The 17,326-nt window shown below is 46.1% G+C and overlaps 1 long non-coding RNA gene across 1 annotated transcript; it reads right to left on the bottom strand.

Moving 5' to 3' along the window:
* Window positions 1–15,244: 15,244 nt before the first annotated feature.
* Window positions 15,245–16,933, bottom strand: LOC134970081 (uncharacterized). The gene is made up of 3 exons (XR_010189647.1): window positions 16,828–16,933; window positions 16,540–16,752; window positions 15,245–15,925 (listed from the first exon to the last, which is right to left on the bottom strand). It is a non-coding gene; the product is annotated as an uncharacterized LOC134970081 (long non-coding RNA).
* Between the last annotated feature and the right edge of the window lie 393 nt (window positions 16,934–17,326).

Genomic DNA, 17,326 nt, shown 5'->3' with positions numbered 1-17,326 from the left:
CAGATTGGCCATGGAGGACCTGGTATCCGGATCTGCAGGAAATGCTCACAGAAGATCCGTGGCCTCTTCCTCTAAGACAGGACCTGTTGCAGCAGGGGCCCTGCCTGTTCCAAGACTTACCGCGGCTGCATTTGACGGCATGGCGGTTGAACGCCGGATCCTAGCAGAGAAAGGCATTCCGGTTGAGGTCATCCCTACGCTGATAAAGGCTAGGAAGGATGTAACGTCAAAACATTATCACCGTATATGGTGAAAATATGTTTCTTGGTGTGAGGCCAGGAATGCTCCTATGGAAGAATTCCATCTGGGCCGTTTCCTTCACTTCCTACAAACTGGAGTGAATTTGGGCCTAAAATTAGGATCCATTAAGGTACAGATTTCGGCCTTATCCATTTTCTTTCAAAAAGAATTGGCTTCTCTTGTAGAAGTTCAGACCTTTGTAAAAGGAGTGCTGCATATTCAGCCTACTTTTGTGCCTCCGGTGGCGTCTTGGGACCTTAACGTGGTGTTAAGTTTTCTAAAATCACACTGGTTTGAACCACTTAAAACGGTGGAGTTGAAATATCTCACGTGGAAGGTAGTCATGTTATTAGCCTTGGCTTCGGCTAGGCGAGTGTCGGAATTAGCGGCTTTGTCACATAAAAGCCCATATTTGGCATTCCATGTGGATAGGGCGGAATTGCGGACCCGTCCTCAATTCCTACCAAAAGTGGTCTCATCTTTTCATATAAACCAACCAATTGTGGTGCCTGTGGCTACGCGTGATTTGGAGGATTCCGAGTTACTTGATGTGGTCAGGGCTTTGAAAATTTACGTGGCCAGGATGGCTAAGGTCAGGAAAACTGAAGCACTGTTTGTCCTGTATGCAACCAACAAGATTGGTGCCCCTGCTTCAAAGCAGGCTATTGCTCGCTGGATTTGTAACACGATTCAGCAAGCGCATTCTACGGCTAGATTGCCGTTACCGAAATCGGTCAAGGCCCATCCCACGAGAAAAGTGGGCTCTTCTTGGGCGGCTGCCCGAGGGGTCTCGGCACTACAGCTGTGTCGAGCTGCTACTTGGTTGGGTTCAAACACCTTTGCAAAATTCTATAAGTTTGATACCCTGGCTGAGGAGAAACTCATGTTTGCTCAATGTGTGCTGCAGAGTCATCCGCACTCTCCCGCCCGTTTGGGAGCTTTGGTATAATCCCCATGGTCCTTACGGAGTCCCCAGCATCCTCTAGGACGTTAGAGAAAATAAGATTTTAAACCTACCGCTAAATCTTTTTCTCGTAGTCCGTAGAGGATGCTGGGCGCAAGTCCCAAGTGCGGACTACTTCTGCAATACTTATATATAGTTATTGCTTCAATAAGGGTTATGTTATGGTTGCATCGGTCCGGAACGGATGCTATGTTGTTTTTTCATACTGTTAACTGGGTAGTTTATCACAAGCTATACGGTGTGATTGGTGTGGCTGGTATGAATCTTGCCCTGGATTAACAAAATCCTTTCCTCGTACTGTCCGTCTCCTCTGGGCACAGTTTCTCTAACTGAGGTCTGGAGGAGGGGCATAGAGGGAGGAGCCAGTGCACACCCAGAACTAAAGTCTTTCTTAAAGTGCCCATGTCTCCTGCGGAGCCCGTCTATCCCCATGGTCCTTACGGAGTCCCCAGCATCCTCTACGGACTACGAGAAAAAGATTTACCGGTAGGTTTAAAATCTTATTTTAACACAAACCACACTTTACCTTACAAAAACGACTTGTTGGATGAACAGTTCTATTGAAGTCTTTTCATACACTGACGTCATACACCTGTACTGCACATGCGCGGTACAGGTCTGGAGCATGCGCTAAGTACAGATCATCCGTACTTTGACGTATACGCCGCAACTACAACCATATCTGAATGAGGGCCTTGGTCAATATGCTGACTTCAACAGACAAATAGCATGAACACCGCTAGCAAGCTAGTGCTGATACAGGTAAAAATGAATGGAAAATAAGAGGAGACAAGTAATGTCAAGGCAATCAGTGTAAACAGTAGAATGGAACTGAGCTGCAGTGGAACACCTGTGTCCGCCACTGTTTCAGTCTCAGCTTCTGTATATAATCCTGCCAAAATCAGGATGTTACAATATCAGAATCCATAGATATATGCATATTAATCCCGCAGACAATAGAGATCATCTGGTTACAAATCCCACAGGAGGGACATATTTGTCCCTTAATCTCTATGTCCATGACTGACCCAGGTGCATCTGTAAACAGACAATGCATTCTGGTATTGAAGGAATCCCTTTGTTCATAGTCTTTAAAATTTGCAGAATTTCACGGACAGAAAAATATTTGCACAAGAATGTTTCTTTTTATTACTTCCCAGGGGAAACAGATGACATGCTCCCAGCATAGGGCTACATGTGGCTTATTAACTTACTTTATGTTAAGAAAAAAATGTATATGCTATGGAACTTATTTCATGGTTCTTGCAAACTATGGGCTGATGCAGAGTTGGCCTTAAAATTAGCAAAACATGCCCTATAGCAGGTGAAATGCAGCAGGACACCCCTGCTATAGTCTAGGCATAGTATGGCCGACATCAGGCCAAATTCCATAGGGAAGTGGGGAACGCAAAAACAAAAATTAGGTTCCCCTCTAGGTAATAATATATTTCAACCAGTATTGAAAGCAAAAATAAACAAAACTTATTTTCACAAATTTTATTACCCCACACCTTGTGCTTTCAGCTGGTTCACCCTGGAGGAGGCTTTTGTCTTTTTGCAATCCCCCTTTCCCCAAGGAATCCAGCCCCATGCTGAATAGCCTAGGGCTTCAGGGACATTATGGCAGGGGGACCCCATGTTACTGTTGTGTGCCTGGCCCTGGATCAAGATTTGTAGGATACCCAACGCTGTTTGTTAACCCAGTTTGTCTGGGTTTAGCACTTTTACAGTGGGGTGCAGAATTTTTATTTACTTATTCATAACTAACAAAATTCCATGTTGATGATCATCAGGAAAAATCTATGCTTGTCATTTTCAGCAGCAAGGGCATTTCCAGCAGCACCTATATTTGCAACATCAGGTGGCCACAACATATATGTCTACTAATACAGTATGTATATATGCATATTTCAGCAGGAGTGCATCTGACAGCCCTTACTGTTCTCAGGCTGCACGAGAACGCTCATTCCTCCCCTTTGGTGCAGTAGTACATTTGCATGCGTTTGCTTTCTGAGCAATCACAATTCATAATCATGGAAAATGCTCTATGCTAAGTGGTGGAGTTGGGTATGGGATGCCGGTAGACGGTATCCCGTCAGTCAGCATACCAACGCTGGGATCCGGCAGCTAGAATGCTGGCAGGCTCGCTGCGTTCGCCATGCTGGGGGCTCGGTGGCTCGCTGCGCTCACCACAGGTTCCATTCCCACTCTGTCGGGATTCCGGCTGGCGGCATTGTCAGTGGTCGGGATTCCAGCTTCAGTATCCTGACCATCAGGATTCCGACTGCCGGCAATGTAACTAAATCCCAAGTAGTGTAGTACTTACTCTGCACCAGCTCCAATATATGCCTGTGGGAAAATTTGGGAACCTCCCTGATTCCCAGAATAGCAGGTCACTTCCTAGTGTAATAGGTGGGACGGGGGTGTGATGCTAAAAATTCTCAACAAATATCATCATCATGGCTCCACTCACACAACATTTGCTCCACAGGGACTAGATGATACAATACACCCCACACCTTCCCCTACTGGAGGATAGAGAAAAACAGTAGGGAAGTATGGATTTACTACATTACAAGTAACACCTACATCTCTATGACAAATTCATGTCAGCCATCTTCATAGAGAGGTAGATGTGATTTGTAATTTCAGATTTATTATAAGCAGCTCTTCTGGCCTGTGGTTTCCTGCAGATCACAGGAGCTATTTATGTAGGGGCTCAACCAAGATGTGTGCTTTCTGCGTGGACCACACAAAGATGGCCGCTGCTGGCCAGTAACAGAATCTGTAGCTCCTTCTGGGAGTTCTCAGGAAGTGATTGATAAGAAAAGTGGAGCTTATCAGGCCCTGATCTTGCACAAAAGGGGGAGACCCAGCCTTTAAAAGGATCAGGTTTTGTTGGAAGGAAATTGCTCTGTGCTGTCTTCTTTCGGTTCACGTTCAGGCACTGCCTGAGTCACGTCACTGCTTGATTCATGTCACTGCCATATCCTCAAATCCAGACCCAATAGGTACTTCCAATATCTTATGGGCCCGGGCATCAGTTTCTGAAAAATACAAACAGCTGCAGCAACATGCAACAGAAGGATCTTTGTGAGTAACAGAAAATGTATTAATCATGAAAATGTACAGTGCAAGGGCTAATGTGAGCTTTGTCAAGTTAACAGTTTCAGAGAACTACAGATGTAGTCGTGCTCATCCTACTGCATGCTATTCACAGCCGGCGTTCGCTTTATTAAATTAATTAAGTCACAGCCTGGCATGCTATGCAGCATGCTTCATCGCAGCAAAGATGAGTATGGCTACATCTGTATGTCACTTGGAAATTCACCATGCAAATGCAGTTAAAGTGGTAGAAATTGTGGAAGGTCACTAGTGATCCCGGATATAAACCCAACCCAGATGATGAAGCAGCAGCCCCATGTGTCTCATATTCACTAGTAATTGTGGTAGTAAGGTGTTGGCACAGAGGTTTCCTGAATCGATCTTTGGTGGACAAAAATTAGCTCCCTAACCCGTGGCATGTCATGATTCAGGTGGCACTGCCAGAAACTGAGAAAAGTGAGCAATATACCAGTTACATTGTCACCACCACAACATGACACAGTCAAGACATGTATGAAAGGGGTGTTACATATATAATGAATGTTATAGTATCTACTAGTATTATCACTGCATTTATATCATTAGTCCTGTTTGAGTGCAGGGCCGGTGCTAGGCTGTTTGGCGCCCCCATCCCAATTATCAGATTGTGTTGGGGTTAGGGACACAGGACAGACCCCCCTGCCCCCCATCAAGGCCAGTTCTAGAAGTGTGGAGACCACGTTTCTTTTGGCGCCCCCTATTGAAAACAAGGATAGTCCACGCAGAAGGCGCGCATCAAAAATACAGGGGCGTGGCCACAGAATAGTACCAATTCACATTACACCACACAGTAGTGTCTGTCAGTCACATTACACCACACAGTATTACCGCTTATACACGCCAGGTAGAGCCACTTATACTCATTACGCTGGTAGAGCCCCTTATATACATTACACCAGGTAGAGCCCCTTAAATGCACGTAACTCCATGTAGAGCACCTTACACATATTACGCCAGGTAGGGTCCTTTTTGCACATTACGCTAGGTAGACCCTTATACACAGTGTGCCGGGTAGCCCCTTATACACATTGCACCAGGTAGAGCTCCTTTATAGAGAGTGAGTATATGTATATCTGTACGTGCATTTGTGTGCTAAAGCCTGTGTCTCTGTCACTCACCATTCCACAGTTAAAACCGCTCTTGCCCCAGCTACAATTATCAGTGTGTGCTGGGGTCAGGGTCTTAGGCATAGGTGTGCACAGATGCTGACATGGGGGTGCTGCTCCGGACTTCCCCACTCCGCGGGGTAACTGACTGCCTCCTCCACCCCCTCCTCTGGGACATAAGACTGCTCACCTGGGTCACCCAGGCGGATGGGTGCCAACAGCTGCGCGTCCGCGCTGCCGGCGTTGCTGCTGCCTGAATGTGACAGGTGCCATGTAGCGCTGGACCTGGGCAGCGGGATGCTAAACGCTGGAGAGGAGGGTGCTAACGGCCACGGGTTGTGCTGCTGGCGTCACTGCTGTCTAGTGACAGGCGCTGGCAGCCGGCAGCAACAGTAGGCATCAGCAAGGTTGCAGAGCGGGGAGAGCACCTCTCCAACCCAGCACCTCCCTGCTTTGAAGACCTTGCTGAGTGGGTAGAACCGGGCCTGTTTGAGTGTATCCATGAAGAGATATAAATGTGTACCAGCCCAGGTTGACAAGTTGACAACTATGAACAGTTAAATTAAATATAAGCCCATGTTTAGACTGAGATACATCTTTATCTAATCATAATCTATGGTGGTGATTCAGATCTGATCGCTGCTGTGCGTCTTCACATAGCGGGCGATCAGCAATAGACTGCGTATGCACTGCAATGCGCACGTGTGTCGGCAAACAACAGGCATCGCTGGTCAGTGACAGGCAGGTGTGAAAATTTCAATCGCACAGCAATTAGCATGCTGATTGACAGGAAGAGGCCGTTTGTGGGTGGTAACTTACCGTTTTCAGGGAGTGTCAGGGAAAACGCAGGCGTTTCCAAGCATTTTTAGGGAAGGTATGTGACGTCAGCTCCGGCCCCGATCAGCCTCTTGTCTTTGCATTGTCGGAGTAAGTCCTGGGATGTGCACAGACTGCACACAGTGGAAAAAACATTCCCTGGTGTGTGAGGTGCAAACGGATTTGCAGTGTCCGCTGACTGAGGTACATTTGTAGTACGGCATACACATGCGATCGCACACTTGCACAGACGAATATAAACTCCCCTTGGTCAGCGACTATCTGATTATAGGACAGCAACATTAGCAGCCCAGTGATCAGGTCTAAATTAGGCACATGGTTTTGCCCATTAGCGAAAGATTTTGCTTTTGCAGTCAACCTCAAATTAGGCCCTAGGTGTGGCCGCATACAAAGTGGCATGCAACTCAGAATCAGGCAGTATTAAATCTTTGTAACTGAATAGAGGCTGAGATGGCTGACCATATTCATAAAACTTAACAAAGGAAAAACCAATGTCTTAAATTCCTCACAGTCACCACTGGATGCACTGCAAGGAAATTCAGAAAAATAAGGAATGGCATTGAAATGTTCTTCTAAATTAAAGTAATTTTCAGCCTCTATGGAAAACATGTGCAATGTTTTTATCTAAGCTAAAATAGATTAACCATGAACTTCCCTTCTCTTTATCTTTTTTTAACAGTAGCTCTTTTTAAAAATGAAATTTGTATCATAACTTTCAACAGTAACGGGTTAGCGTTCATAATAGACAGAAAACCCTGAACCTTAATATTCAGATGTCATAAAATACAATGACATAAGCATGAATAAGATGCCTGTTAAACAACGCATAGGAAATATATCATTAAGTGCTTTTTATTTCTGCACACTGTTCATAGATAGTCTTGTTAATTATTCACACCGCACAATTAACCTGCAAAATTGCTGGGTTGACGCGGGTCGATGCAGGTGTGAAAGGGGTAAGTCCTGAATTCCCGGGTCACCTGACCCGGTATTTCAACTCGGGAATAAAGCAGGGTTATTCCCGGGTCAGGTACGGTGTGAACGGGTAACCCGGGTCTATGCAATCCGGGACCCGTTCACAGTATGGAGGAGGCGGAATGTAGATGATTTCATCTCCAAGCACCGCCTCCGCACTCACCCTTGATGACACCGGCACAGCCTCCGCTCCCGCCCACGATGGCAACCCAACCCGGCATATTGGTAGGGTTGCCAGTCTAAAAGGGGTCTCATGGCGGTCGCACCCAGGAAGGACCCGTGTACAATTCCCGCTACGACCCGTGATTGCGATGTGAAAGCAGTATTATTCTGAGCCAGATGCACTGCCACACACAATTATTGGGTTTCCCAGGGTGGTGATAGGGAAGTGGCTTAATAGACTCATGGAGACAAGCTTATGGGTGTACTATGGGAGTGTTATTGAAATGTGTCGGTGGCGTGTCGCTGTAATGGTTACAAACTCATTAGAGGCTATACTCTAGCGGAGAAATTGCAAGAAGCATGGAACTGGTGCAAGTTTTAATGGTGTGACCGTTGGTTACATCTAAAGATGCACCAAGTTGTGTTTGAGCATCTTAAGGTGGATTCAGATAAGCTTAGTTTTTTTCTCTGTAGTACCATATTTTATGGTATTACACTATAGAGCGTTTATATATTTATTGTAAATTATATTCTCAGTGACCAGTGTTTTTGAATACCTGGATTTGTAAAATTGGAACGATAAGCCTATTATCCTTTAATAAATGTACATAGTAATGTATTGTGATAGAAGCACTGGTAAAGTAATAAACAGGAGATATGTTTGTCCCAGGTTTCTGGCCTATGTATTTAAACCCCCAGGAAATGTCTGTTTTGCTAAACAGACTTGATTAGAGTTTAGGCTTTTAATAAAAACCATCTATAGGGAGGGTTCAATCCATGCGGCCCATTTCGGGTCTTTAGGCCTTCAGTCTGAGAGCAGGCTAATTAAGCTGTTCTCAGGCTGATATACTGTAAGCTGGCTCAGGGTCTCACTACCAGGGGAAACAGGCAGCAGACCTGTTATGAGGCACTGTAATTTACTTTCTGTAAGTACTGTGCATATGCCTGTGTTTGTGGTAGGGGCATTAGGTCCTACCACCCTGAGAGCGGGAATCTATTATGCTTAGTTAGTGCCCAGATTGGCTAGGATTTATTTTTATGTTTTGCTTTATGTACCAGGGACGTGCAGTCAGGGGAGGCAGGGGAGGCAGTGCCTCCCCTGTCATTAATGATTAAGATAATACAAAGAAGATGCATATGACACATATTCTGTGTCATATGTATCCTCTTAATATTGTTCTTATCATTGCTCCCCTCCTTATGTGTTTGGGAGGCACCGATCGTGGTGCCTCCTGTTGTCTCTGGGGAAAGGTATGGGAGCGGGGGGCGGGCACGGGCGGGGACTAGCCATGGGCAGTAAAAGCCCATTGAAAATATATGGGAAAGCGGCACCATTAGAGGTGCTGCTTTCATACAGGGACGTGCTTTCAACCTATGAAAGCACGTCCCTGTCAGTGAGGCCACAGTGATTGGCCAGCGGATCCATCACTGGATCCGCTGTCAATCACTGTGTGGGCGACGCTGGCGGAGGAGGTGCGGGCGGCTGGATGCGGCGGTGGTGCGGGCGGCGTGATGCGGCGGTGGTGCGGGCGGCGGGATGCGGCGGTGGTGCGGGCGGCGGTGAAGCGGGCGGCAGGTTGCGGCAGCGGTGCGTGCGGCGGAGATTTACCTTTAGCCTGCAGAGTTTGGCAGCGGAGCGGTACCAGTTTCAAAAATGGCGCCTCAGCGTCATTTTTTAAATTCAAGATGGCCGCTGCGAGCCAATCATGGCTCGCCGCGTCATCGTCCCGCCCCCTCCGGCTGACTTATATAAGTCAGCGCGAGGCAGAGGAGCGTCTGTCCGACGGCGGAGGAGGAGCTGTGAAGAGCTCCTGAAGAAAGAAGACGCCGGAAGTCCTGGATGGGCGGCGGCTATGCAAAAGAGCTTAGCAGCCGCCGCCCACCAGGTGAAGATGCTGGAAGCCCTGGGGAGGTGGCGCCCCCCCAGGTGAAGACGCAGGAAGCCCTGGGAAGGCGGCGGCCACGCAAAAGAGCTTAAAGGCCGCCGCCCCCAGGTGAAGATCCAGTTTAATAAAACTTATTTTTAAGACCGTGTGGTGTTTTATTTTAATATTTTCTTTACAGGTGGACTACAGGTGCCAGCGGGCCCTTTATGTCCGGGCATGCTGGCACTTGTGGTTCTCCAAGTGCCGGCATGCTGGGGCAGGCTTGCTGGGACCTGTAGGCCACCTGTAAAGAACAATATTACTATTCTTTGCAGGTGGACTACAGGTGCCAGCGGGCCCTTTATGTCCGGGCATGCTGGCACTTGTGGTTCTCCAAGTGCCAGCATGCTGGGGCAGGCTTGCTAGGACCTGTAGGCCACCTGTAAAGAACAATATTAACACACAATGAACCCCACACCCACCGCCACCAGGGGTGCGGGGCATAGCACTGGGCTATCAGCCCAGTGCTGGTTATTGCTCGGGAGGGGGGACCCCATTTTTATTTTTTGGGGTTCCCACTTTCCGAGGAATTCCAACCCTGCGTTGACTGGCTGGGGGGATGATTAATGTTATGGCAGGGGGACCCCACACTGAGTGTCTCCCCTGCTATGGCATTACTCCCCCTGGCTGTTTCTGCCTAGTGCTGGTTTTATTGATGTATCGGGGGACCACACTTTTTCTTTTTCTCGGGGGGGGGGGGGGGGGGGGGGACTTGTTAGCTGCCAGTGCCTCCCCAACCAGTGACCTCACCGCACGTCACTGTTATGTACTGCACAATAACACTGCCACAGCTAGATTGCACAAAAAGACCTGGACTGGTGTGGTGTTTTCCTGGCTGCTGTGCGTTTGGAAGTGCCCATCTACCCCAGGAGTGGTCACCCCTACCCTGATCTCCTCATAGTATATTAAAGGATTTTTATTTCAAATGCTCTAGTGCTGTTCCTTCTGTAAAACCCTCATTTTTTACATCCTCATTACAAATGATTTATATGAAATGATGGCCTCAGTGAAGCATATGGCTGAATGACACCACCGTCATCAGCCTCATCAAGGATGGGGACGAATCGGCCTATAGACGGGAAGTAGACCGGCTGGCCCAGTGGTGCATCCACAACAACCTTGAGCTCAACCCCCTCAAAACTGTCGAGATGATATAGTGGACTTCAGGAAGAAGTCATCTAGTGCACCTCCGCTAACGATTGCTGACAGTGTGGTATCGCTAGTGGACTCCTTCAAGTTTCTAGGGACCACAATCTCCAGGGACCTTAAATGGGGTCCAACGCTGACGCCACTGTTGGGAAAGCGCAGCAGAGGTTGTTCTTCCTCAGGCAACTAAGGAAGTTCAACATCCCACAGAAGCTTCTGCTCCTCTTCTACTCCGCGATTGTGGAGTCGGTACTGTGCTCCTCGATACTCGTATGGTACAGCTCCGCCAGCGCGAAGGACAGATGCAGGCTCCAAAAGGTGGTCAGAACCGCAGAGAAGATCATCGGGGCCGACCTTCCCTCAGTCCAGGACCTGTACTTGTCCAGAGCTAAAAAGCGGGCAATGAAGATAGTAAAAGACCAGCTACACCCCGGCCACAGCATGTTTAACTTGCTTCCTTCAGGCAGGCGTTACAGGGCTGTCCCCGCCAGATCCACCAGAAGCCTCAAAAGTTTCTTTCCCCAAGCGGTCCGCCTGCTGAACTCCTGAACATTGACTGACTAGACGTACATGTAACTAACTTGTGTCCCTACGGTATACCTATCTGTGTAACTTTACTTGCCCCCCCCCACACACACACACACACACACACACACACACACACACACACACACACACACACCTGCTTACCTGTTACCTACTTGGCTGTTGTATAACAAACCGAAGACAAATTCCTAGTATACGCAAGTATACCTGGCCAATAAAGCTGATTCTGATTCTGAATACATAGTTCTGTCAAACACTATGTGGAAGATATACTATATACCGGCAGTTGGGATACAGGCGGTCACATGATCAACTGCGGCATCCTGACATTGAAGATCCTGACATCGGAGAGGGTACATATTTCTATGTGTGTGTCCCGCTTCCCTCCCCCGCCCCCCCATCCCCTACCCTGCCCTATCCCTCAGGGGGTGGCAGCTAGGGCTAAAAACTCTGGGGGTGTTGGCTACGGTTAACACTCGGGGGTTGGTGGCTAGGGCTAAACCCCCCCCCTCCTAGCGCCAATCACTAATCCCCCCCTAACCCCGATACTCACCATCTGCTGTCGGTGCTTCGACACTGGTGTCCTGAGTGGTGTCGGGCTTCCTGCATCGGTCACATGACCACCAGTATCCCGACAGTTGGGATGCTACACGCATCCCAACTATACAGCAAGGGAAACTATACATCTGGTAATGGGTGGTCCCAGTTCCAACTATTAATGCTGCAGAGATATTTTGCATATCCTTATAGGGAGCATGACCAACCACAGAAGTGAAGTTGCAATATGAAGATTTAGAACAAGTCTGCATAGCGGCTGTATGCACTGCAGGGTGGGAGTGTGGGGGTGACATTCCTCACAATATGCAAAATATTAATGCTCCCAACTCATTTTATACCAAACAGTATTGCCTCTAATTAAAGTTATGCCAAATATTAGTGCCTTCAATTCATTGTATGCCACCTGTAGGTAACAGTAGTGTCCCCAGTTCATATTATGATAAAAAGTACTGCCCCCATTCAAGGAATAGGAATAGGACCTTTTAGTGGTCCTATAACTGGTGATCCCTAAGACTCAGGTCAACACTCATTTCTTATCCAGAGTGACCTGACTGGGCGAATGAGAATCTGGGCATCCCCAACAGACACAGAGGAAGCCTGGGCATACTATGATAATATATCATGCCCTGGCACACTTAGAACAAAGGGTCTAATTCTAAGTTAGACATATCTGTGAAAACAGACATATCCCCATTTTGGAGCCGACTGCTCATACGTCTGAATGGAAAAACACGGTGTGTGCATGCGCCATATGATCTGTTTGGAGTTGCAAGGAGGTGCATGCGTACCGCACCTTGGACCTGATTTTGATTTGGAATCAAAGTAAAAAAAGCAAGCAGCTAAGCAAAACCATATTGCTCTGCAGGTGAGACAGATGTAACTTGCAGAGAGATTTAGATTTGCAGTGTAAAAGTAAATTCAAATTGCAGTGTAAAAATATTTCTGGCCAACATTTGTGGGCTACATGCAAAAGCAGCCATTATTTAACCTGCAAGAAAAATAAAATGCATTTGTTCCCCTTGCATCACAAATGGTTTGTTCCAGACACAAAATTACTTTATTTGCTTTACTTTCAAATCTGAGTCAGGCCCCTTGTGCGAATGGAGACCAGCATAAAGTAGGCGTTTCTAGGTGGTAGAATCAAGATGTACAGAGCGGTTGTTTTTGATCGGCGTATCATGGGAGTGTCGTGGGCGTGTGTATGTACATGACGGCGTGCAGAAACATAGGACTCAGAATCAGGGCCAAAGCACTGACGGAATAACTTCTAGATTGAGAAAATGTCATACTACACAGGGGTATCCCAGGCACCCAGTTCTATATCAGAGAGTCTTCTATACACATCACACATATTGAGTTAAATGAGACTGCTGCTAAATCTTTAAGATCAATTTTTTTTATTATAAATGAGTCAAATGATCACTTACTAAACCTAGCCTGGCAGTCGTTAGCTTTACATTATGCCATTAGCTTGACAACCTTACCTGACAGTGGCAGTGCATTTACCTCTTTCCTCCCAATAAATATAATACCCTAACTAATCACTAACCCAATCCACTAAACTAACCCTAATACCCTAATCCTAAAGGGAAGACTGGACGGGTCATATGGTTCTTATCTGACATCAAATTCTATGGGGTAAATTTACTAAGCTCCCGATTTTGACCGAGATGCCGTTTTTTCAGCAAAGTGTCATCTCGGTAATTTACTAAACACTAATCACGGCAGAGATGAGGGCATTCGTAATTTTTTGCAAGTCCAAGTAAAAAATTACGAATGAATACACCATCGGTCAAATTACGCCTGTTTAGATATGAATCTCGGTCATTTACTATCCATTCGTAATTGTAATTGCTGCCGTGAAAATGCATTCGCGGCCGCGAAAAATTACACATCGTATTTTTTTCCTAAAAAAAAACGCGCCAGCATTTGAAAAGCGTGTTTACATGTGTACTCAATTATCCATTACTCACACCTGAATGTTTGGCCCTATAAAAGTGTTCCAGGCACATTTTGAACTTCTCTCACTCTGAAATGGCGGCTGTGGTGTGTGCCAATGATTTTTGGTTTGCTGTGGGATACCTTAGACTGCTCCATGAGGCTTCCAGGAATCAGGCCCAGGTAAGTGAACATGGTCAACAGGTTGTCCAGGTACCGCGGAGGCTGCGCCAGCCTCGTTTTTTTAGAGGGCGTTTAAACTTAAATGCATTGTCCGATGATAGGGTCATACAGATGTTCCGCCTAAATAGAACCAACATTTTCCACCTGTATGACCTTGTCAAACTGGGCATAGACCCTGAGACAGCACGCTCTCGCTCTGTCTCAGGCCTACACAAACTCCTGGCTGTGTTACACTTTATGGCTACTGGGAGCTTCCAGGCTGTGGCAGGCGACGTCATTGGTATCTCACAGCCCACCTTTTCCAGATATTTGAATCAGGTGAGTCTAAAAATACATAGGCGGTTATGTCTAAGTGTTGCTTCTGTAAGTACAAACAACACAGTATTGTAGAGAATACCTAACATGACACTCACCTTAGCTTGTTTAATGTCCACTCAGGTTTTGGATGTGTTGGAGCCACACATTAATGCCTCAATCTGCTTCCCTACCGAGGAGTCGGAGTGGAGTGCTGTCAGGGTAGCTTTCTATGAGCTTGCTGGCATGCCCAATGTGCTGGGGGCCATAGATTGCACACACGTTCAGCTGAGATCACCTAAGGGCCGCCAATATATATATACTAATAGGCATCTGGCACAATCAACTAATGTCCAGGTGGTCTGTGATGCAAACATAAAAATTATGAGTGTTGTTGCAGGTTACCCTGGTGGCTGCCATGACTCCTTCATCCTCAGTCAGTCATCGCTCTTCGATAAATTTGAGGACGGACAAATGCCTGATGGCTGGCTGTTGGGTATGTTTAAAATGTTTTGTGTGTATGTCTTTTAACCACAAACTCGAGTTTTGATTAGGTGAAAGAATAATCTAACATATGTACTAATGTTGACTATATCTGTTTTTCAGGTGATGGGGGTTACGGCTGCTACTCTTGGCTCCTTACTCCATTGTCCCAACCTGATTCTCCTGCTGAACACAGTTACAATCATGCACATAAGGCTACGCGGAATGTGATAGAAAGATGTTTTGGTGTGCTGAAGTCACGGTTTCGGTGTCTGGATAAATCTGCAGGCCTTTTGTTGTATAGTCCCTCAAAGGTGACTAGAATTGTGTTCTGCTGCTGTTTTCTCCATAATCTGTGTTTAAACCAACATCTGGCACATGATGAGGGAGAAAGCAGTCAGCAAGCAGAGGAGTTAGACCCATCTGGTGACAGTGTGAGTACATATGTAGGGAGGCAGGTATGGCAAGAAGTGATCCTGCGCTATTTTTCAGGTCAGTTTTAGTAGGCTGTAATTATCCTTGACTAAACACTTTGCACTACTTTCTATTGTGTGTTTTGTAACTTACTGTTTGTTGTTTATAGTGGTGTGTACATTGTACTTAGTTTATGCTAAAAATACATTTTCAGTCATTACCCATGAAAAACATACATACATACAGAGCAGCTTCGACAATGTTTGAGACGGACACAGGAAGTTGTGTGTTTGTCAAATACAATTTTTTATTTTGCAAATCACATTGGGGTTATTTTTTCCGCTTGTGTGTGCTGGGTGCTGTGCTTTGTGCTGGCTCACTGGCACGTGCTCTGGAGGAACGCCGAACAGGGGAGGTTACTGGCGTTTGGATAGGGGTCGTGGTCCCCGAGCTGGAGGTTACTTGGTGAGCTCCCATCAATGTAATATTGCTGCTCAAATTATTAATGCTTGCAATCAGTTGAGTGTTGGTTGCAGTGTGGCTGGCTACAATCCGGGATAAGGACTCATTCACAACCTGGTTGTGCTGAATGAGCTGAACGAGTGCCTGCTGATGGCGCTGTTGCTCATCTATGATGCGCGTTAAATGAGCAAGCATTTGGCTGTTGTCAGCCCTTATTTGCTCCATTGAGGTTGCCATTCGCCCTACTTGTACAATCAGTCTGCCCGAGTTGCGACTAATGCGCGGTAGATGATGGGGCAGACTGGCAAGGTGTTGTGTATGTGCGGTCAGGCTGGCATTGCTTTGGGCCTGTTGCCTTGTCCAACTGGCCCAAAAGTCATCTGGTATTTGGGTTGGGGGCGGAGCTTGTGCCAGTTGTGGACTGATGGAGGCTTGGGGGATATCCTGCAGCTGTATTGGCTGGCTTGGGTCAACAGGTGTAAGTTGCAGTGTGATGGTTGCCTGTTGGTCTTGTCCCTGCTGGTCCACGTCGGCCATCAAGCTGGGCTCTGTATGGGGTGGCCAACATGCAATGTTTATTTGTCAATTTGTTTAAAGGCTACTTCTACACATTACTACATTCATAATACTCCATTTGTATAGTTTTTGGCGTTGTTTTTCAAAACTTATAATGTTTTTTTTGTTCAAAAACATATATACCAACACAGGCGGCCACATAGACAGATTTGCATAATCCACACCTAACTACCTCCCCTCCACAGCATTACAGTGTTATATCACCTCCCCTGACCACGATATAGACTACTTACCTGGATAGTCCAGATGAGCGGAGCAAGTAAGCCATCTACATACTGGACAGGGGAGATGTGTGAACAATATAATGTTGTGGATGCTGTTTTTGTTTGGGAATTTTATTGGTATTTTATTTTAATGTGCACGTGTGTGGCCAAATTTTAAACAAATGTCTGTAATTTATTAAAAATGATGTTGGCGAGATCATCCACTAAGACCTTTTAAAAAAAAACATTTTCACCTTTAGCAATTGAAGACGTAACATCACATTGCTTGTTCTGGAAAACATGTAATCTCAAAACCAACTAACAACATATTAACTGTACTGTGTATATTATTGCCTATGTGTTTAATTTCTGTTTTTACTCACCAGATAACTGAGGTGATCGGGGCTCATCACTCTGCGAACTCGCCAATAGTGCCAGTGGTGGCTGGGGTGACACTGCCGAAATGCGTCGCCTGGGTGGGGATGATGGAGCCGCAGATTCCGTGCCAAGACGCCGTGTCTTACTTGGCCTCCTGGGTAAGTGGCCCGAGCCCTGTGATGGGCGCCTTACAGGAGGTCGGCTTCCAGAAGCAGAACCTATGTGAAAATATAAACATTAATATTTTGTACTTCTATGTGTTTTCAGAATATGTGACTACAGTGAAGTCTTACCGGCAATCCCAGCCTCATCCTGACTTGTCTGAGGCCTGTCTGGCCGGCTGGTCTGTGGGACTGTTGAAAAAGTGGACCAAACATTATTACCATGCTTTGTGTAAAAATTATAACTGCAAAGCCTTAGTGTACTGTAACCATCTATTAGGTATTGGATAAACAAATAATTTCTGATTAAGAGCTTCAAGCTTCATTATTTTGTGTTGTATATCCAAATGTACATGATGTTGCACACAATAAATCTGTTACATTTGAGAATTATGCCTCAGATATTGCAGAGATTGACTACTTGCAAATGTTTTAAAAATGTAATATTGGAATAATTGCACCGTTTTTCAGAAGTAAATAAATCAAAAAATATTTTTAAAATAAGCATACAACACAGATGTCCAAGCAATATCGCAAAAAATATTTTATTAAAAAAAAAAAAAACAGCAGCCATTGCACATGTTTTTGCGCAATATTAAATTTACCAAACAGCCAATGCAAGGTGAAAAAA

Source organism: Pseudophryne corroboree, chromosome 11 (genome assembly GCF_028390025.1).
Source record: "Pseudophryne corroboree isolate aPseCor3 chromosome 11, aPseCor3.hap2, whole genome shotgun sequence".
In the NCBI taxonomy this organism is placed as follows: domain Eukaryota; kingdom Metazoa; phylum Chordata; class Amphibia; order Anura; family Myobatrachidae; genus Pseudophryne; species Pseudophryne corroboree.
The sequence above is the reverse complement of the archived record's forward strand: the minus strand, read 5'-3'. Positions and strand labels throughout refer to the sequence as shown.